Consider the following 22,703-nt stretch of genomic DNA (forward strand, 5'->3'; position numbering starts at 1 on the left):
TTGACTTGACTTGACTCGAGTCAAAATGTGCAATGACTCGAGATGACTCGTGACTCGAAGGTAGTGACTTGATCCCAACACTGCTCTATAGTGCGAAACGAGCCGACCTCAGCGTATGGACATTTGCAATTCTCGTGCTTATGAGCATGAACTCCGATTTGATATGGACCTAATTTGGCTTTTGTTGTATTTCTAAGACGGAATTGAATTCAAGTTCCGAGTTTTTGAGAATCCAGCCAATCCAATTATATTATAGTTTTGAAAATACCGTGTAGCTATAATCCTAATCTAGTTTGGAAAAGCTGAAAATTATCTAGTTGTCCAGTTCAGCGTGTGACGCGCTAGAAAAAAAAGTAGAACACTCGTGGCTTTAATAAATCCCGCGTTAATGCGTTGGCCGTGCTTATTTATGTACGACTGGAGTAGGCCTACATTGTTGACAACATACCCGCAACCCGTCGTCAAGTACAAGCAGTCTCTCTCGTTTACAGCTGTTAATTTCAGCTAACACGGAAAAGCTATGTTGAGATAGGCATGAAGATGTACTGTACATTGTACATGTACAATGCACATTGAGTTGTAATTTTGATTGGATTTGTACTCATTATAGTAAGGGATTTGAAAGTAGACGTTGTAGAAACAGCGTTCTAGAAACGGGGCCTTCCGTAAATCAATGAACTGTTCCACTGCTGCGGAAAGATTGCTTGGTTAATGGCTTCCAAATGGATTGGCCACCAATCTAAAGTTCAGAAACGCAATGTTGCAGTGCAAGTCCAGAATCCAGATTAGGTAACGAAATCATTTCTGGTTTATGAACTGATTCATACAGCATGATACGAATTGAAGACTTTCTTCGAGATATAGCAGCCTGATTATAATGACAACTATACTCTTCTCATGAACAATGCCATCATCGGTTTCATGGTCAGTGGTCACCTGCACTATATATCAGCTATTGAGGCAACTATTGCTTTTCTGCATGCAGTTCTTGTCCGAAATTCCAAAATTATTCCTGAGTACACCTGAAAATTTGTAGCGGCACATAGTTTGGGAATAACTGGTTTAGATCGAAACTACATCAGCGCGATATCACAACAAAAAGACACCGTGCTCTGTTCTCACTGCGAGCCAAACATCGAACATCATTCTTCTGTAGCGCCTCAATATAAACTCAGCCGTTCCGTCATCTGTTATTACGTCCAAATGGATTTCGTCGCGTCTCGTTAGACACAAATTGTCTCGTAGTAATCTTACCAAATCACTTGCGGGCATGAATTACGGATAAGTATTAGTATTACTATCGATTGGACAATCCCTAACTCAGCATCTTTACGACAACCAGACCAGGGCTACTAAATTGGCAGACCTTTTACGCTTTCTGCCTGAATTTTACTTGATTTTCAAGACAGAATCCATTATGGTTGATTTGCAAAAGCAAAGTGCCAGAACAACATTGATGTCTGATTGAACTGCCAGAATACGCCAATTCTTTTACTAGCTGTGACTAACAGAACAATTAGTAGAATACATATCGCTTAGCGCGTGTGCTACCGCTATTCTGAATATTTTTAAATAGCTACACTATATCACAATTGTATGGCTGTAAATTATTTCATGACATATACAGCGGGTTTAAGTAAACTTTATGCTTTTGTGAGTAAACATTTGTTTAAAATAGTAGCCCTGAACTATAATATTGCCTTCTAGGTGAAAGAATACGACGAAATTCTCTGCCTTCGTTTGCAGGACATGAATGAGTCTGCATTATCGCAACCGGCAACTGTTTTCCGAGTGAATGCCTGCTATATCACTTGCTGGCTATTGTACAATACGTACTGGAATGTGAGACATGCAGTGCTAAGCGCGTGAGCAATGTTTTGGCCCACAAGGGATGATTATACTGTATATATTTCGCGAACATATTCGCAGCTGTTGCTAACTCTTCCTTGCTACACGACACGCAATGCTAGTGAAGTATTGATATCATCGAGGTTTTGTTAAAATCACGATCGATTCCAGACAGAAAACGGGTATCAATGGAGAGAATTTTGTCAGTTATGCTCTCGGTGGGTCTGAACGCAGTGGCTTATTTGCCCATCAAACATGTAGGATATTGACTGCGGAAATATGCGCCTCTTTATATCGAGTCAAGTCCTACAGAAAAGTGAATCACGCGAAAGCGAAATCCATATGGAGCGTAAACCGCATCACATTGAAGCGTTTTTAGGAAGCGACTAATTGAGACAACAGTCGAAGCATTTTTAAAACAGCCCATACAAGCCATTTAATTCTCACACCAACTAAACGAGTTCACTGCGTATAAGCCACCGCATTTTGTCACAATTGATGCAGCCAAAACTTACGAATGGGACCATTTTTACAGTAGGCGCATTGCACACCAAATTACTCTGAACAAGATCGGATGCAGCGACGCACAACTATGCAGAGTATGTGTCACTATTGAAACCGTAGAACACTATCTAACATATTGTAGACAACACTTATCTCTGTCCGTGGCGCATGAAAAAGCTTTGGCGTAATAAGCGCCACTCACCCCACTGTACTTATCTGTTGTAATAATGTCAAATTGGACCTTTGCTGCAAGTCATGTATAATACATATTTTAGCAAAATACGCCAACCAAGTCTGTGCCTACCAAAGGAGTTCGTGTAATACCATTTAAAAATAGTACATTGAGCTTATGCGCTCTCTTCGCCCCGAATATTCGAAATATCATGCCAGTGACGTCACATTTTGTGATACGATTGTTGATATACAATGTTCTTTCCCATTCTCTACCAGTTGCTGACAATTACGCATGACGAGTAGTCGAATATGTTTGGGTTCATTTCAATATGAATATACTAATCAATTGTATATTGAAGTTCCAAATATCATATGATCGACCGAAAAGATCATCGCTCTATCAAATATGCCGGACCTGATGTGTGGAACAGTATCCCGCCGGCCATCCGGCAGTCGACGAGCATGTCCACATTCAAGTCGAAATACAAGCAATTACTACTAAATAGATACAGTCCATCCTCAAGATTACCGGACCACGACTGACCTATCGATCTCGCTTCCCATGACATGCCGCCCTATTTCTTGTCGCTTCCTTTTTCTATACTATCTTCTTTACTTTCATTCAGTGTGCATGCCTCCTCTTTACATCGCCTAGGCCAAGGTGGGTGTCCGATTCCATAGACAACTCCTAGTCGCTTCGACATCTTCCTTTCTTTTCATTGTATCGCATTTTTTGTGGTGTATTGAACTGATAAAATTGCTAATAAACCAATGAACTGGTACCCCGAAGAAGATCTTTAATATACCATTCAATGGTATAATATATTAAGCAAGAGTCAATTCTACAGCTCATCGGTCGTAATCGCTTGATTACACAGATTCGTGTTTGCGCAAAGAGCACCTTACATCGTTACTAGATAAACTATTGAGGGATATACATTAAAATCGACCCCAAATAACCTCAACCCACGAAGCTAATACTTCGAGTCGTAGAGGTAAGAACCTGTATCTCAAATGATTGCTGCAAAAAGCGAGAGGAAATAGAAGGTAATGAATGACATCGTAGGCCTAAGTGCAACAAGGAATCAAAATCATCAATTCATTCCAACGGCTATAACTCAGTATCATTTTCGTACAAAGTCAATCGATACAAGATACCACAGGAATTGCAATATACTAAAAAGGAAGGAAGCATTCGAAACGACTTGGCGAAGTCTATCAATCAACTCTCACCTCAACCGACAACCATCGAAAACACGTCTGCAGCTCACGGTAATCTCAATTTACGGAATACACAATACATATAGAGCAAGATATCACTGTCTGCTAGGCTCAAGTGCCTCACATTGAGTACTTGCCACAACATTAAGTGACGTAATGGTACTGGAGTGTTTTATGTTTCCGACTTCCTTCTACTCGAAAGCTGAATCACGCGCGGCTCGTGCCAACGTTTCGGGTTCTTCTGGATAATGGATTTCAGGGTAGGCGCTCCGAATGACAGTGAGAAGATTGAAGATGTGTGGGTGTCTGATCTTAAAGGCTATACTCCAAGTTGTTTCGACACCTTCCTATCTTTTCATTGTATCGCAGTCTTGTGATGTTTTGAAACGATGAAAATATTAATAAACCTGATTGATTGATTGAAGATTGGCCTGATGGGATGCCGCTGGGATATTTCAGAAAAACCCAGATATGGAGGCCTAATAAACCCAGATCCTGTATTTCACTCAAATTTACATAAAATAGCTGTGAAATCGGGACCTGACAGTCAACCTACACCTACAGTCATAGGAGCCTTTCATATCGAATTTCTAACAGTTCATACTATACATTTTGCTCGGTTTTCAATAAAAATCCCACAAAAATATGTAGTTTTCCTCTCGACTAGTACGCGGCTTCAATAGGCCTATTTTAGACATCGCAGTGGAATCAAAGTGACTCATGTCCATTTTACATATTTTGAGAAAATTGACTTTACGCAAATTTTTCACTTTCTTTCAGCCATATATTGGCCCTGAACAATTTTGAATCAATGAGACGGGCATAACCAATAACCATAGCCAATATATGGCCGAAAAAATATATAATTTTTCAAAAACTTGATTTTTTTCAAGTCATAAAAATGGACCTTCAAAATTTGAAAACTGGACATAAGTCACTTTGATTCCAGTGCGACGTAATAGTGTATTAATTATATCATTGCGCTTAGAAATTTCGGAGAATGCCATCCATTCCCTATTTTTGAGGGTGATTTTCGTATATTTTATGTGACCTGACCAGATTGAAAGTAGCTTTCAATTGCATAATCCCGGGACAATCACTTTTATCTGGGATAATGACACGAAAAAATAACTGCCGTAACTGCCAAATCATGAAATTCAGGGTGCGTTCGAATGTGCTGATAACCAACCCAGCCACTGAATAGCTTGCTGGGGGTGTCCCTTGTGGTCGAAATGTATAATCAGATAACAACCAACGCCTGGTCTAGCCATATGCACTGTGCATATACCATGAAGTCACATGTTCTTTATCGATACACGACGAATTTATTGGAGTAATTCTAGCATTCAAGTCATATATCGTTTCGAATTGTAAGACGTTTCCAATGATTTGCCCTATGAACATATGACTTTCTTCGAGCTGGAAGTTACCATGCAATGAAGGTCCTTCACATCACGCCGAGGCCTCTCATTTTAGTAGTGAAACAGTATCTCAAGACTATGTCGGTATACAATAACAGCGAAATCCATCGACAAAGACGAACTAAAGTGCGTGCATTTTACAATATTATGATCTCACTAATCTAATAATTAATTTTCGAGCGTAAAACTGACCTGACAAACATGATGTTGAAAAAACCTAGATTTCAGGGACAAAAACCTAGAAACCCAATTACTGCTAAAAAAAAAACAGATCTGAGTGGAAAACCCCAGGAGGGGCATGTCTGGGCCTGAGAGCTCTAGGCATGGGCGCCTATATGTTGTGGGATAAATTCAAAATTTACAATTTGAACCAAAACGATCACAAGGTAACGCGAAGTATTGCATTTTACATCTACCAAAATCATCTCAATCTCGTATCTATGGGGGGCACATTTACTTAAAATAATCATAGCAAAATACCGGTAATCTCATTCTAATCGAATTTGTGAAATGTTTCTATATGCTCTCAATTTAATTCTGATCTATAATCATGGTTTTCCTGAAAATGCTGCAGAACTGTATAGCGCGAAACGAGCCAAGCTTGGCGTACAGACATTTGCCATTCTCATGCTTATCAGATTGAACACTGACTTGATATGAGCTGAACTTGATTTTGATTTGTACTATTTTCTCATAGGAATTGAATTCAATTTACAAATATCTGCGAATTCCATAATTCAAATCGAATTTGAAAAACTGCTGTGTAACTATGGTTCGAACATTCTAGTCACATTTTGAAAAGCTGAAAATTTTCTAGTTGTCCTCTGGCATCATTCCTGATACCGACGCTCGAATCAGGCAATTTAAAGTAGTTGGAAACTGTTACAGTTTTGTGTATAAACTGGCTGTGGCCTTCAAAGCGCTGAATGTAGAGCCCGGCCCTCACACGACGAGTACGAGTTGCAGCTTGCATTATCGGAAATTCTACAATGTCTGTCAAATTTCCAATCCACGACTGTCCATATGCCCTGGTTTCCATTGGAAACATCAACTTATATGCGCTTGTCATCGACTGGTTAATGAAATGCTGTCAGCATTCCGTCAACTAAAGGAAGTCGGCGTATCTTTTCACTGGATACCTGACCGCGGTGCACGGAATTGGGGACTTTGCGTTTCTGAAGTAGTAAAATAGCTCAACCATGTATCGTCAGTCCGTCACGGGTTAGACCAGTATAGTTTCCAGCGTGAGCGATATCGCCCGCCAGGGGGCGATTTGGCGTTCTAGGAGGCGAAAATGACGAAGGGCGATAAGGGGAGAAAACGGACGAAGGGGGCGATATGGGGTGAAAATAACGAAGGGGCACGTTACAACGGCTGTATTGCAGTGAAGTCGGGGAAATGACTTTTTTTAGTCAACTCGCCGGTGATTACAGTTTGTATGCCCATTTTTCGGTTCTCAATAATTGGGAGCCGATGATTGGTGTGGAGCCTGAAAAGGGGACGATAAGTCGAAAATGCTTGGGAACCACTGGGTTAGACTGTCTTGTTGCATATGTCCTGAATCTCCAGAGGGGTGTGAAGACTAAATTCTCAGACTAACCAATACAGTATATTCAGAAGTTGCCTACGTTCGATGTCTAGTTGCGCTATAATAAGTCTGCAAATTGAGAGACTCGTCCATATATATTCAAGTATACGAGAGAATTCGGTGAGCTTTTGCATCAGATAAGGGGTCATAAGATCATGACAAGTTGCTCGAACAACTGCAGAGGAAACGAAGAACCAGTCTTACTACTATTAGCGCCGAATCCCCGGGAGTGAGAAGACGAGCGAAAATAGATTGTTAATGCCAGTACATACATAACTAAATAGTTATTTGTATATCGTCATCTATAGTGTCTTACAATAATTTCATTTTTTCAAATCAATTTATTATTAACAATTACATCATTTCAATATTTGAAAATATTTCAAAATTTCGATACATTGAAAAGAAAGGAAGGCGTCGAAACGACTTGGAGCAGTCTTTGAAATCAGATACCGATTTGGCCTAGCTGATATAAAAAGAAGGCATGCACACTGAATGAAAAGTAAAAGACATCAGGCGACAAAAAGAGATAGCATGTGTCAGAAGGCAAGATCGATATATGTCTATAGTCCTGGTCCGGTAAACTGATGAGCAAGCTTAGGATTAGGAGCGGATTTTTACCCATTTCCGACTGTCTTTACTTTACATTCATTTACATTTACTTTTCATTCAGTGTTCTCTACTTCGAAAAATTGACAAAGTTTATATAAATTGTGACGAAACACGTGTTTCACAACCATTCTGAGAAGACGATTGTTGAACATGAAACTAATTTCGTATTCAAGAAAGCTTGCCAAATACTAACTCCAGCACAGATTGACTCGAATCGAGTCGAGTCATTTCCGTATTTAGAGAAAATTACTCGAGTCAAGTCAAGTCGTCAGAAAATCGTGACTCGTGTCGGACTCGAGTCGAGTCATGACTCGAGTCATTAGAACCCTGAGAATTTGTCCTCTTTTTTGAAAATTTTGGTTCAATATACGTGGAAATTGGAATGAGATATAGGAAATCAGCGCTCAAGTAACGGCCTGGCGGGTATTTCCGGACTTTTTTTTTTAGTCAACCAACGGAAAATCTATAGAAAGTTGGTATTTCTGGAGTTGAGCCGGAAAGATGACCTTTTTTTTAATTTTTTTTAGTCAAACATCTTCAAACTCGAGAAAAATTTACTATTTTTACCGCATTTGACTCCATTTTGTAAGTCTGAAAATTTTGAAAAGTGTCCTCTTTTCAGATTCCCAGAATATGGTAACCATAGCTAATAATGACTAAAATTGTGGTTGCAATACATACACCAACTCAGTACAACTTCATATATAATATCGAAGTAAATAAACAAACAGAATGTCACTTCAATTCGCTTGAAATTTAGGGTGCGTTCTAGGTGCGGTTTCGTGCCAAAAGTTTTCGAGTCTGATGCTGAAAACACCTCACTACGAACGCAAGGCCTGTTTTCACGACCACTGCCAACGGCAAGTGTTTTGGCGATTATTTTGAGGAACTGGTCACTTGGAACGGAGACGTGATTTTTACAACCGTGATTGCCAAACCGGCGTCGAAGCTATGTCGTTCGTAGTGCAGGCCGTGTTCCATGTGTGTGGTTCCCAAACTTGTTCGGTGTGAGGGCCAAATTTAGAATTTCAGAGTACGGTCGGGGCCGCACGAATACTACGGCTATGAAACGGACCCAAACAGTCATCATGGCTATTTCGGAGTAGTTGTACTGCCCTGGCGAGATTTCAAAACTGTTGACTGTTTACCGCTACTTATCTGCTGCGTTGGGAGTCCGTTGAGTGAAACAGCTTTTCGCGCTTAAACGCGCGAGAAATTTCTTTAGTTTCATGACTGAATCGGTCAATATGATCGGGAATTGCATGTATTGCTATCAATTCTCATCCTGTCTCTGTTCACGTAATCTTATTTACCGGGAGAGCTGAGTGAGGTGTGTTTGAAAAGGTATAGGCCCCCTCTATAGTAATTAAACATCTCCGGGGGTATACCCGTTGGCAGGAACGTAACAGCACTTCGTCAGGACCCCGGGCTCCCGTAGGGTGATAAACTGACCCCGCATCACGTTGTTCGCTTTTGCCACGAAATTAAAGTTGTACCGTTTAGTGAGACAGCGCGACGCGCGAATATTGCGATAATTCATGATAAAATCGGCGAATAAGATCATGGTTGTCCTCTGCCCACGTAATCAGATTTACTGGCAGAGCTGAATGAGAGGTATCTTTGATATTGCCAGACCCCGTAAAATTAAACATCTTCGGGCGGGCGGACCCCTAGGTATGACTTCTTTACATGATGTTATTTTGTGACCTCCTGTCTGCTATATCAATAAATGTAGAATTGCCCAAACCTACTAAACTGAAAGATCACACGATTTCAGATTGGTATTTCTTCACTGGCATATAATTTTCTTTCCTGCGGGATGGTATTTGTGTTGTGAGGTTTAGGTTGCCAAGACAAGAACATTCGGCGCCAGTCATTAAGGCGCCTATGGACAATTAAACCTATCTTTATTTTGTATATATAACGAAGTTTTTGGTCAGCATAAAAGCAGTCCTTTACGGCCAAGGCTTTCTCGCTGCCGATCGTTCTGACACACTTCTTGGAGTCGCATGTCACACGGCCTAAAACAGTGGTTCCCAACCTTTTTATCCTAATTCCCCACTTCCGATTTATTCCGAGCCTTTATTCCCCATAAAATATACTACTCTAATAGGAAAATTTTCAAGAACTATTTCCTTACATTTTCTTCGGTTCACTCATATGGCACTAGATCTAGCTCTCAAGGTAAAATAACATTACCTCAAGTTTCTAAGAAATTGTCACAAAACAGTTTCAACTTCAAGGGTGCCAAGGTCTGGAATAACCTTCCAGAAGAATATAGATCGATGCAGTTCAACCAGTTCAAGATCAAATACCGCAATTTTCTTGTTGAAAAATACTGAAATAGGTATAATTTGTAATGACTGTGATGTAATACTGTTCCACTTGCTACACCTTCCTCTGTTGTCGTCATTGTTGTTGTTGAAAAATACTGTCATGGTCCATGATTTGCATTGACTGTGATGTAATACTGTTCCACTTGGTTAGTCTTCATTGTTCTTGCTTTGCTGCATATTTTTGCTGTGCACACTGTGCATTGTATACCAGTACTATGCTTGGATGCTTACTGCTGATTTTCCATGACTTTAACTTTTGTTTATTTTTATGTCCATTGGTTAACTGTCATAATCGTTAGTATTGATCTTGCCATATTTACTCATTTATAACTCCGCTGGGTGGCGACTGAATCTAAGACCTACCGGTCCCCCGTCGTCTCCCAATCTATACCAATTCACATGTGTTTGTTGGTGAGATGAATAAAAGCATACTGACTGACTGACCACCTAAAATCTCTATATCCATATCTACCATTTAAAGTGCTACCTCCAATAAATTTATGCCACCCTTTGCTTACGTGCTATTGGTGATTGTTAAGATCCCCGGAGAGAGACAGAGAGAGACAGTTTTTATTGAGCAAAAAAATTACATTCAAAAACAAAATACATGTTGCAGCGATACGGTTCCTTAGGGACCATCTAGTCAGCTGCAGCGATGGAGTACAAAAATCGTCTTTTAATAGAGTCTCGCGTCAAGAATAAATTAAAAACAGGTGGAACAGTGGTAAGTTGGAACAACAACAGAGTAACAGGCAACAATAATAAAGAAGTAAACTAAAGAATGAAATGCAATGAAAACAAAAAATAAATAGAAGATGGATAAATGTACGGAGTTGTCAGTTCAAATTATGAAAAAGAAACAATTTGGCAACATAAGATTATCTAATCCAATATACGGCAATTACAATGCAAATCTAACTAACTTCAATATGACAAGAGTAAATGAGATTTAAATTCGCGACAAAAGGCTGAAAAAGACATTTCCCTCATGGCTAAAGGAATGTCATTCCATATTTTTGGTCCATGATATATGATTGATCTGCGGCACTTACTATTCGTCACACGAGATACAAATAATTTTTTTGAAGTCGAAGACCGAGTACGGTGTGTATGTACGACACTAGATGGCGTGAACATATCACTAAACAAACTTGGGAGATCACCTCGATCATACTTATACATCAATTTAGCAACCTCCAGAGTGCAAAGGTCCTTTACTTTCAAAATGTTCAGGGATTTATATTTGGGGGAGAGTCGTTCCCGTTCTTTCATAGCACTGATGTATTTAATTGCCAAATTTTGAAGTACTTCGATTTTCGAATAGTACGTTTTGCAGCTAAGTCCCCAGAAGACTATGCCATAACTGAGCTGGCTATGAAAGAGTGAGAAATATAAATTTCTAAGCACAGGTCTTGGGAGACTGTGTCTTAGACGAGAAAAAATCCCTACAACCCTGGAAAGTTTCGTAGTAATTTTATCGATATGGGATTTCCATGATAAATTATCGTCAATGTGAATTCCAAGGTACTTCACACAGGAGATGGGGTTCACATTTGTATTATTCAGATTCAAAAATGGAGAGAAGAATGTAACGGGACTAGGCTTTCGGTTAATGATTAGAATTTGTGTTTTAGACGGATTTATGAGTAGCTTGTTCGCATTCATCCAGGAACTTATTCGATGCATTTGAGTGTGAACTAATTCTTGCAAGATTGGAAGAGAGGAAGCCGAGACATACAAGCATGTGTCATCCGCAAAAAGTGTCGTGTGAAAAGGAGAGCATGCGATCAAGTCGTTCAAGTATATATTGAACAGTAACGGTCCAAGGACCGATCCTTGTGGGATGCCACAGGTAACTAACGATGAAGCAGACTTGACAGAAGATAGATCATCAACATATTGCATGCGGTTTGATAGATAAGATTTTATTAGATTGTGCTGAGAGCCTCTCACCCCATATCGAAATAGTTTATCGAGTAAAAAGCTGTGGTTTACTGTGTCAAAAGCTTTTTGAAGGTCCAGAAAAATACTACAGCCAATTTCATTTTTAGATATTGTTGAATAATATTGAAGAAGAAGGTTGAGTACTGCTTGGTTAGTATTGCAGTTGGTACGAAAGCCAAATTGGTTAGGGTACAGTAGAGGTTCAAAGTACTTATATAGACGTGTATGGATGAGCTTCTCAAACACTATAGCCATGCAAGATAAGATGGATATAGGCCTATAGTTAGACATATCACTTTTGTCCCCTTTTTTATAAACTGGAACCACCCTTGCAATTTTAAGTGAGTTAGGGAAAATTCCATTTTCTACACACTGATTGAAGAAGTGGCAGATGTATGGTGTAATAGCTGGTGTTATTACTTTGAGCAGCTCAACTGGTAACTTATCGTAACCCTCTGCCTTCCCACCCTTCATATTTCTAATTATATCATGTATTTCTGGTTCATTGGCAGGCACCATGAACATGCTGTTAGCATTGCTCTGGAATGGAGGCAAGATGCATCTGTTGTGCGAATTTTTACACTTCAAAGCAAGATTTGGACCAATTGATGTAAAATATTTGTTGAAAGTGGATGCTATAGATGCAGGATCAGATATCACCAGCCCATTTTCATCGATAATTTGGGATGGTTTGGTTGATTTATGTGAGCAAGGATTGATGAGATTCTTTATCCCACGCCACATCTGTTTTTGGTTTGAGCTATGTTGATTGAAATATTTGTGAAAGTATGATTTTTTTGCCTTGAATTTGATCTGGTTTAATTTATTTGCATATGTTTTATACTTGATTCGGTCTAATTCAATACCATTTGTGATCCATATACGATGAAGTTTATTCCTTTTCTTAATGGAGCGCAGAATACCTGGAGTGATCCAGGGTTTGAGATGTAACTTGCGTTGTCTACGTGTAAGGCGCTGGATAGGAATGTGTTTGTTGATTAGGTCAGTGATCTGAGATAGAAAGCTCTCAAACTGAGCATCAAGATTTTCTTTGGTGAGCGGCTGTAGATCATTACCAGGAAAATAGTCGAATGATTCAACTAATAATGAAGTCTTGGACTCCATTGTAGGTAGTCTTTTATAAACATAACTACTTTTAAATGGTGGAGATTTGGTAACAACATCGGCCAAAACTGGATAATGGTCTGTAAGATCATTCCGGATAACCAGAGGATGAATAGGGCACGCAGTTAGGTTGGTGTATATGTGATCAAGTAGTGTTGCAGAGTGATGAGTTACTCGAGTCGGTAAAGTGATAAGAGGAGTCGTACCGTGAGAGTTCAAAATATTCAAATGGTCAAGAGTTCCCGTTGTAGTAGATAGTAAGTTGATATTCAAGTCTCCGAGGATGAAAAAAGTTTTCATTTGAGAATTTAGTAATGACAATGTGCGGCTCAGTTCCGCAGAGAAATCTGAGAAGGAGTGACTTGGATGTCTATAGATAACACCAACTATGAAAGAGGGCGAATTGCCGATAGGATGAGCTATTTTGGCCCATATTTGCTCTACACCATGAACATCTAGGTCATAAGTATCTGTCAGCGAAACTGGATAAGTCGATTTTATGTAGAGGCCGACACCACCAGCATTTGTGGGGGATGGTGAATGATAGAAATCGAAACCGTCAAGATTAAGATCAGGAGCATCTGTATTGGGTAACTTAGTTTCGGATATTCCTATAATAGATGGTGCATTATGCAGGCTATAAATCATGTCGCTAAGGTCATCAATATGACTAGCTAGAGATCTAAGGTTGAGGTGCATTAGAGTAACTTTTTCACGGTGCCCTATGTCATCCAGTTTATGTGCAATGTCATCAATGTCGGAGGAGTAACACTCAAATACATTGCTGAAGTTAAATTTGGAAATGTCTAACATTTGATTATCATGAGGAATAGCAATTACCGTATCATGTCGTGATGATGTAGAGGACATCTTTGAGAGTTATTTCTTGATAAAATGGACATCTGTACTGAAGTCACTTGATCTTCTGTAAGTCACTTTCATTGCATACTTGAAGAATCGATGCATCATCATTCTTTCTCACCAGAACTCTTCCAAACTTTGTCCAGAGGTATGAGTAGCCATGATCCCTTTTCAATTTCCTGGCATCGAAGAAGAGTTGGCGGTTCTTTTCAGTCAGGTTTTCAATAATGAAGACTTTGTCCATGTCAGGAATTGATCATCACACAATAAAATTAATGCAGCGGTGAACTGGTAACCGTAAACGCGCCTCCGTAAATAGATATGTATCTACCCCGGCGCGCAGCCAAAGTTTCCAAATGTTGCGGGGTAGCATCAATTTTCTTAAAGGGGCACTGCACTCAAAAAATGATGTGGTCTCAAATTGAAGGGCAGAACGAAAAAAAAATTTTGGCCGCAGCCGTTTTCTTCAGAACGCCACCGTAATGGAGCTGCAATTTATTGAAATTCCCAGAGTTGCACCCGGCTGCAGCTGTCGCGGCTCCGGGTAATTTCTTAACCCGTTACATGGCACGATGACTTCATCGTCGCACTTGCTCGACGCGATTACGAGGACGAACTTTAGATAGTTGTCAGTCGATGTTATGAAGGACTCATGTCTTGCACACCAAGGCGGCGCTCAACGTACGGTGTCAGGTCAGGAGGATTTGTGTCTGGAGCTTGTCATGACTCTATAGTATTTGCCAGTTGAATGCTACTGAGATGCCGTTACAGTTGTATATTGATGCAGATACAGCTGTCATTTTCAAGATGTACTGCAGAACATGACGATTTTCTCCTACATAACAATCAACCACATGGTCCTGGCATAAGTCTTTCTAACAAGTGGGTCCTAGAACATTTTGTGTTGTTTAGTATTGGACCTATATGTAAGCGACAGGGTCTTGGGACTTATGACATGGTTCCTGGATATAAACGGCAATTTCCTGCATTCTTTACCTTTTCTCGCATGCTTTTATATAAATGCCTACACTTTATAAATTGGGAGCATTATACTCTCCGTCATATATATATGCTGCTATTACTTTTCAGCATTTTTTTTATTGCTGCAATATACTTTGATATTTTCCAATTGCAGACAATATCGCTTGGTGTCTTATTGATGGCGACGTTTTGGGTAGCAAAAACAGGATGGACTGTATGTCGGTTTCAAATGGCCGATAGAAAACGAACTGTGATTGATAAGTTGATAACACTGCGGCTACTAAGTCGAAATCAGTTCCGTTACTGTATTATTAGACAATGAACTGGAACTGTTTGCATTCTATATTCCACGAATGGCTGCTTTGCCTGATACATCACTACTTTGCTTACTCGTTATTTATTAAAATAAATAATAAAAAAGAAACGTCCGATGACTATATATAGCCCACTTTACAACGGGGCAGTCAGGCAGTGTGGAAGAATGAAATTGAGCTAGTAAGCTACGCAGCACTGCACCACATGCCATTCAACTCGAAGATAGGGATGTATTGTAAGTCACGTTCTAGAACGACGTTTTGAAAGTAATTCCTCTTTAGAGGGGGCTGGTTCTGGTGCAATGCTGACTGGATGCACACTTCTTGAAATGTTACTGGGAAAGTTGATGCCAGTGCGATTCTCAGTGGTTCGTCTTCTCTTCATACATGTTTTTCAAGATCCACTCTTTTGCTGACCTAATCCTAAAAAAGGAAGGCGTGAATTGTAATGATCTGACCATGCTCCGATAACTGGTGTGCAGATGTGATGAGTCATAAAAATTACCAGTATGTTTGAACGGAGTCATCTGCTCCAAATCCCGGATCAAACTTTTATTTTCTATCAAAGATTTCAATGCTTTGAAACTAGGAGATCCACATTGCAACCATCTAGTTCTTAGGCACTGATCCCCAGTCAAAGTGCCATAGCTGCAGGAATATGTCTCCCCGTCAACTGTCCACTCATGTTCGCCGGTGATGCAGAAGAGATAACCATCTTCTTTTTAGCACCTGCAATTGCATATTGTTATATAAAAAGCTCCTAATATGTGATGTCAGACATAGTTGATATGTAGACTTACACTGCTATCTTGACCACAATACTGACAGCACCACCAAAAGTGATTAGTGATGCTTCTTGTCCATAGTAGTAAGTCTTCCCATACCTTTCTTCTTACCCAGAGACACCAACTTTTTTTTCAGTCCTGAGAAATGGTTAGTAAGGCAAAAGAAGATTTAAATAATAACAGTATTCAGTTACCTTTGCAGACATGCAACATATCAAACTGGTGATTGATTGATGGATATTTATCCTTCAACAATTCCCTGATGCTTGGTGCCCGGTCAGTCACTACGGTTTCAATCGACAAACCTTGAGCAAGTAATGCATCCAAGGCACGCTCCATACCAACTTTTTCCATTGCAACACTGCTGGAGCACTCCTATGGCACTAAACCACTGTCGTCTAGTACAATTTCAGAAGGAATTTTATGAGGAGTATGCGATTCGTCATTCCTTTTGACATCACACGATGTAGCGGCACAACTTCTCCATGTCATTGCAGCTTGCTATAATGTCAATGTATATTCTATTCACTATTACGAAGACTCTGAGTAGAGCAAGACAATACCGTAGACAAGTGCTTTTCAACCTTTTTGAGCTCCATTCGTACTTTTTAAAAAAAAAAAAATTTAATTCGCACCAGCCAGCTGGAATTTATTACACATAAAGAAAATGAAAAGCTTATCACTTTTTGTATTTGTAAACCTTCGTGTAGGTACAGAGCATCATTATTTCACATTTAGTGTATCGTATTGCTGATTAATCAAATACTAAAATCACTGCAGTAGAAAAATCAGATATCGCACTTCCGCTTTTCTCAAGGTCTTCGTTACTTTTTCCGCGGGTATCGTGCAGTGATTTCTTTCGAAGCTTAAAGGGCGAACCCATGAACAATATTCACTCGCAACAATATCACTTTTCCACTAAATCGACGTATTATGTCAACGCTATATGAATGTGTGCCGAAATTCCAATACTTTGCATTCAAATCAACACTGGCATCACACACTATTTCCTACAGGGTAGGGTTATCATATTTTGGATTCGAGAAAGGAGGACGTTCGCACAAGTACGAACCGTCACACAGGTTGAAAAGCACTTTATGCTAGCCGTTTCTCAGGGTAACAGTAATTTCTTATCCACAACACGAATATACCACCAGTCAGGGTTCCCCATGAACATGACAAAATTCATGACATTCAAAATTGGTGGTTCGGGTACTGTAGGAAAATTCATCATCCCTAACCAAAATCCAACGGTACGCAAACCTAACCTGAACCCACAACTCCGCAGCTGACCCTAAAACATATATATTCATTATATTGTAATCTTACTAATCCCCAAGCCATAATTTTAAGATACTCTCAAACCCTCATCTTACATCTCCAGCCTGAATGCAAAATCAATTATGACTGCTCTGAATTTTGAAATGTTCAGGGGGCACACTGATTGGTGATGGAAATGTTTTATACATAACATAAGAATAGGACATGATCTATTCCTGCCCTCAAGAAATAGAATACACTAGGCCCGATTACGAGAAAAATCTAGTGACTGAATATCGTCCGTGGAACGCCGTATCTACACCACCTTGGCGTGTAAGACATATTTGCTTCAGAACATCGGCTGGCAACTATCTGAAGTTCGTCCTCTGCGTGACTGCGTAATCGCGTCGAGCAAGTGCGACGATGAAGTCATCGTGCCATGTAACGGGTTAAGAAATTACCCGGAGCCGCGACAGCTGCAGCCGGGTGCAACTCTGGGAATTTCAATAAATTGCAGCTTCATTACGGTGGCGTTCTGAAGAAAACGGCTGCGGCCAAAATTTTTTTTTCGTTCTGCCCTTCAATTTGAGACCACATCATTTTTTGAGTGCAGTGCCCCTTTAAGTAAATGCCGAATAATACATGGGTCCGATAAACTTCCTGATGTTGACGAACTCATGTGTGCTATATATATAAGCCGCCGTTAACTACACTTTCGCACAATACTGAAATAACTTGAAATAACATAAATATGTAATTTCATTTGTAACGAGTCCGAATGTGCTATCAATTAGCGAGTCCACGATCTCCCTTGAATACATATTCATTGTTCAGGAATATGACCTCTTATTACATCGAATCAGAATTTTTCCATCATCACGTTTCGTGACTAATGATGGTGTACAAATGAATAAAACTATTCTGGAGATCGCGTGTTGCTATCCAGGCGATTCTCGCTAATTGGAAGCACTGATAATGTGAATCGCTGAATTGTAAATAAGCTATGAAATATTCGGTCGGCATTTCAAAACGACATTTAATGAAGGAGAATACTACTGTAAAGAGTTTTTCAAATGTGAGTCTATTCCCCACCAGAAATACCGAAATTCCCCACCAGTGGGGAATTCCCCACCGTTTGGGAACCACTGGCCTAAAACTTTATATGTCTTGGTGCGTTGTGGTGCGGTCAAGGCAAACGCTGATATGCCCATTTCTATAAATCTTGCGTATTTTTTCTTGGGGAAAAGTACCCAATAATTAAGATATGTGGCGAATAGAAATCGCGCGGAGCGCTAAAAATTTTGTTGCATAAATTTTCTAAAAATACTCTATAATTTATGCTAATTCACGAAATAATTTTGGGCCCCCTTCGAGCTCGGCCCCCTCAATTGGGGGGTTTGGGGTGCGGCAGTTACGGTCCTGACTATAAGACTGCCAATTATGCTGCTTTTAGCCGGCTAAGCAGTATGCATCTCTGCGTATTCAACCGTGAGTCACGTGTTGCACATCTAGTTATCATAGGGTTACCATACGTACTCTTTAAAGATGATTTGTCCTATTTTTTGAAGTGTCCTCGGAGGACGCCCAGATGTCTTGTTTTTTGTGATTTTGTCTTCTTTTTTGAGGATTTTGGTTACATAGGGCCAAATTCGACTGATATACATTAAGTCAGCACTGTAGGAACGCTACGGTGGCTATTTCGGGAGCTGGACCGGAAAGTTGACCTTTTTTCAGTCAATCACCTGTTGATGTGAAAGAAAAACTGTATTTTCCGGGAGTTGAGCCTCTTTTTCTTTTTTAGTCAAGCGACCACGAAGTGGGCAAGAGTATTTTATAAAAATAAAATTTATTTTTTGTCATAAATCGATTTCTTAATATATTTTGGGGGCCGCGCTTGGGAATCACTGCTGTAGTCAGACAGTATAGTACTATAGTGCGTTGGCGTCCTGTAGATGCTAGGTATGGTAGGTTTTGATAGTCGGTGATATACAGATAGCTTGCTTGGTTATAGTAACGTACTCTACTTTTTACAGTAATTATGATTATTTACCATATGTGTGATCCGTAATTAAGCAATAAGTACCAGTAGTCAAAATCAATGCCCGACAGAATCAGCATCCGTATATGTATGCGGCAAGAGAGGAAGAACATCACGTCGTAGGAAGATTAATTGTGACAACGACAATAAATGCCTGGCAGAAAAATAAATGTCCGTCTGTTCTAACAAGGTAAGCTATCAGAGGAGATGTTGCAGAAAAATCCTTGTTAATGCCCCTATCAGAAGCAATTATGGCCTAGTGCCTTCCTAATAAATTGTCATTGAAGAGTTAAGATTGACTATAAAGTCACTGACGTGAAATGATTTATATCTTTCTTGCTCTAGTCCTGGTAATAAATTTTCGAAAATCCCCGGTCTGTAAAATATTATCCTATTTATTCCACAGCTCAGCAAGAATGGTTGTTGAACAAACTTTTGATCGTCTCAAATCCCTGTGGCTTTAGAAGATGCGACGCTTGTCCGACCAACACTAGGCTGATAATTGGGGCTTGTGAAATGCTCCATAGCAAGGGACCAGAGGTGGTCAGTAACGAAGTACTTCTACTTTTTGAAGTACTTGAAGTAGATTTTGCCTACTCAAACTACTTTTTAAGTAGTTATGATTTTAGACTACTTCTACTTCTACTTGACAGTTTTCAGTTTTCTAGGCAAAAATAAGCGTAGAATGCTTACTTACTTCTGAACCACCACTCCTACTTCTACTTGAGTAGAAATTCCGGCGTTACTTCTACTTGAGTAGCCACGGTGACTACTTTGACCACCTCTGCAAGGGACCTGATTCAAGATCTGGATGCAGTTGATGTAGGTGGCGGCAACCATTTGGAAGAGATGCTGAAACTCATTTAAACTTGGATACTGATGTAGCTGCAACCCTATGTTTACATCACATGCTGCTTAATTGGCAATTTTCAATTGTCAATTTTACCAATGAAACCTCACATCCTGCTTGTGTGTGATGCTAAACATCATTGCGTCACCTGTTTCTTTCAGCAGTGAGACAAAATAGCAAAAAATCGGTTCACTGAAAGATTCGCTTTATATTGAGCAGTTATTGAGGAAGAATGTTTTCAGTATTGCTTCAAATAGGGTTCCATCATATTTGAGGATAGTTGCAACAAGGCTGTAAAAAAGGTTCCGGTAGTAAGTATGACGACAAACAGGAAATTACTCTGCACCTTCCTTGACTTATGCCAGGGATATCTCTGGCGCAGAACGTCCTGAGGCATCTGCAGTGCTGTAGTGTAGTGAGAAATTGAGCTGCTGGCTTGAAAATGTCCCCATTCTTCCGGATTGATGTAATCATACTCTGTATCTCAGGTTTGGACCAAGCTATTACCAACTGCATCACTTCCCCTTTCGCTCCAAATTGTACCCCTTGACATCTTTACACTGGTATAGCCTATTTTCAAATATGTAAAATAAAAACACTCTGCAAAACATATATCATTACTATATGAACTAGTGTATACTCCTGGATATACAGTGTAGGCCTATTATATATCCCTACAAACTACCATATGCAATGCATATTATACACAACATTGCCATGACAAACCCATTCAATAGAACCGCTATTCAATAACTGCCACCTCCATGACAAATATTATCAATGTTGACCCGCTCCTGCCACCTGAAACAGGTAGTTTCGCGTCAGCAACAAGCACGAAAACACACGTTCGTAGTAGCCTGCTAGCACGAAAATAATTTCGTGTTTCGCGCCACTACGAACGCCCTCCGTAGTCAAGCGAGACACACTGCGAACGATTGGGTTTTCGAGACCATCGGCGCGAAAACTACTAGTCGGAACGGGGTAATTTTGAAACCACTACCGAAACCAGGTTCACTTCGAACGGTCTTGTTTTCGCGACTGGTTTTGAAATCATTTCGAAAACGTCACCTAGAACGCACCCTAGAATCCTGTCCGGATCTAGCATTCCGGCAATAATGATCCAATCTTAGCTGGATTCCTGTCCGGGTACAATCCGAAATCCTGATCGTGTACATCTCCAGTGAATTCGATATATTGCCAGATTTGGAATAATATTTAGGCACCTCGCTATTACGAAATTAATTCTGGAAGCTAAAATTTAGAATATTCAATCCGCTCTCTACACATAATATAACATGCAATTAAATAGTATATTCATAGCAATTTACAACGTAGCTACGTTGTAAATTGCTATGGTATATTCATATTGAAATGAACCCGAATATTTTCGGCTGACACTCGTCAGGGGTAATCGTCAGCAACTAGTAGAGAATTGGAAAGAACATTGTATATCAACAATCGTATCAAAAAATATGACGTCACCAGCATGAAATTTCGAATGAGAGAACGTCATATTTTGTGATACGATTGTTGATATACAATGTTCTTTCCAATTCTCTACTAGTTGCTGACGATTACCCCTGACGAGTGTCAGCCGAAAATATTCGGGTTCATTTCAATATGAATATACTATTTAATTGTATATTGAAGTTCTGTACCTCCAAGAAGCTCTTCTAATATAACATGGATTAAAACCAGTGAGCTAAAGCTACTGAAAATGCGGACTTCCTAGTTCTCGAATCTATTCGTACGATTTACATGAGATAATTATTCACAATTTCTTTTCCATTTCAATTAATTAATTACCATTTAGCACACGCATATTTAAAAGCCCGAACAAATTAATTTTTCACTGTGCTTTCAGCGCTTTCCAGGAAAAGCGCAGTGAGCCATTTTGCGATCAGGCACGTGGTTTGAACTGTGATTGACGTCGGCGCCAAAATGTCACTGAGCTCGAACATGGGCGGTTGAGTCGGGATTTTGCCGGATTGGTGAGAGATTTCATCATACTGTCCTAATCTGGGACGTCTTGTTTTAGTTTCTTATCCTAGACGCCGTGGTTCTTTACGAATGCATTAGATCGGTAAAGCTGTGTGAACTGTGAAGTGTATAGTTAAAGCCATTGATGAGATACAGTACTTCATCGCGGACAAATTTGCAAGTGAATTACGTATGGCCTATGCGCGTACCAGAAATATAATTCTTGTTGTCCTATTATGGCGTAATGTTGGTAATCTAATTCTTTTCTAATCTCTGATATGTTTCTATATGCTTTCATTTTAATTCTTATCTAATTTGTGAAGTGTTTCCATGATCCATATTTTGATTCTAATCAGAGTTCTCCTGTTTTCCTGATAATGCAACAGGAGAGCTGTATTGCGCGAAGCAAGCCAAGCTTGTTGTGCAGACATTTACCATTATCATGTTTATACTAACAATAAGGCACTCCGATTTGACGTAAACTTGATTAGTGATGTATTTCTTACAAATTCAGAATTTGATTCAATTTCCAAGTTCTTGCAATATTAATGCTATAGATCTAATTTAATATGGTTGCCGGTGAACCCAGCCCTCGGTGAACCCAGCCTCACAAACCAAGCCCTCGGTGAACCCAGCCCTCGGTGAACTCGGCCCTCGGAAAATTTTGTATTCACGGATTGAGTAAGCGGGGGAGATAACGTGACGCTCACATACTCTACGTGTTTGTTTTGTGGTATTCATGGTGTTTCTCGAATACTATGGACCTCGGTGAATTCCGCCCCCGAACAATTTTGAATTAAAGCTGGGAGCTGGGATATTAGGGTTGGCGGAGGTAGATTAGGGTTGTCGGAGGTGGGATAT

At 39.8% G+C, this 22,703-nt stretch overlaps 3 long non-coding RNA genes across 3 annotated transcripts; 2 read left to right on the top strand and 1 right to left on the bottom strand.

Annotated features, from left to right (window-relative positions):
- The first annotated feature begins 533 nt into the window (after positions 1–533).
- On the top strand, positions 534–1,918 carry LOC145432895 (uncharacterized). The gene is made up of 2 exons (XR_013912992.1): positions 534–789; positions 1,708–1,918. It is a non-coding gene; the product is annotated as an uncharacterized LOC145432895 (long non-coding RNA).
- An 8,313-nt stretch (positions 1,919–10,231) lies between these two features.
- Positions 10,232–13,434, top strand: LOC145432857 (uncharacterized). The gene is made up of 2 exons (XR_013912989.1): positions 10,232–11,556; positions 12,161–13,434. It is a non-coding gene; the product is annotated as an uncharacterized LOC145432857 (long non-coding RNA).
- A 1,562-nt stretch (positions 13,435–14,996) lies between these two features.
- Positions 14,997–17,599, bottom strand: LOC145432856 (uncharacterized). The gene is made up of 2 exons (XR_013912988.1): positions 15,730–17,599; positions 14,997–15,658 (listed from the first exon to the last, which is right to left on the bottom strand). It is a non-coding gene; the product is annotated as an uncharacterized LOC145432856 (long non-coding RNA).
- Positions 17,600–22,703: the final 5,104 nt, after the last annotated feature.

The sequence above is a fragment of the Botryllus schlosseri genome, chromosome 2 (genome assembly GCF_051294905.1).
Source record: "Botryllus schlosseri isolate E-star chromosome 2, Bs_hap1, whole genome shotgun sequence".
NCBI lineage: Eukaryota > Metazoa > Chordata > Ascidiacea > Stolidobranchia > Styelidae > Botryllus > Botryllus schlosseri.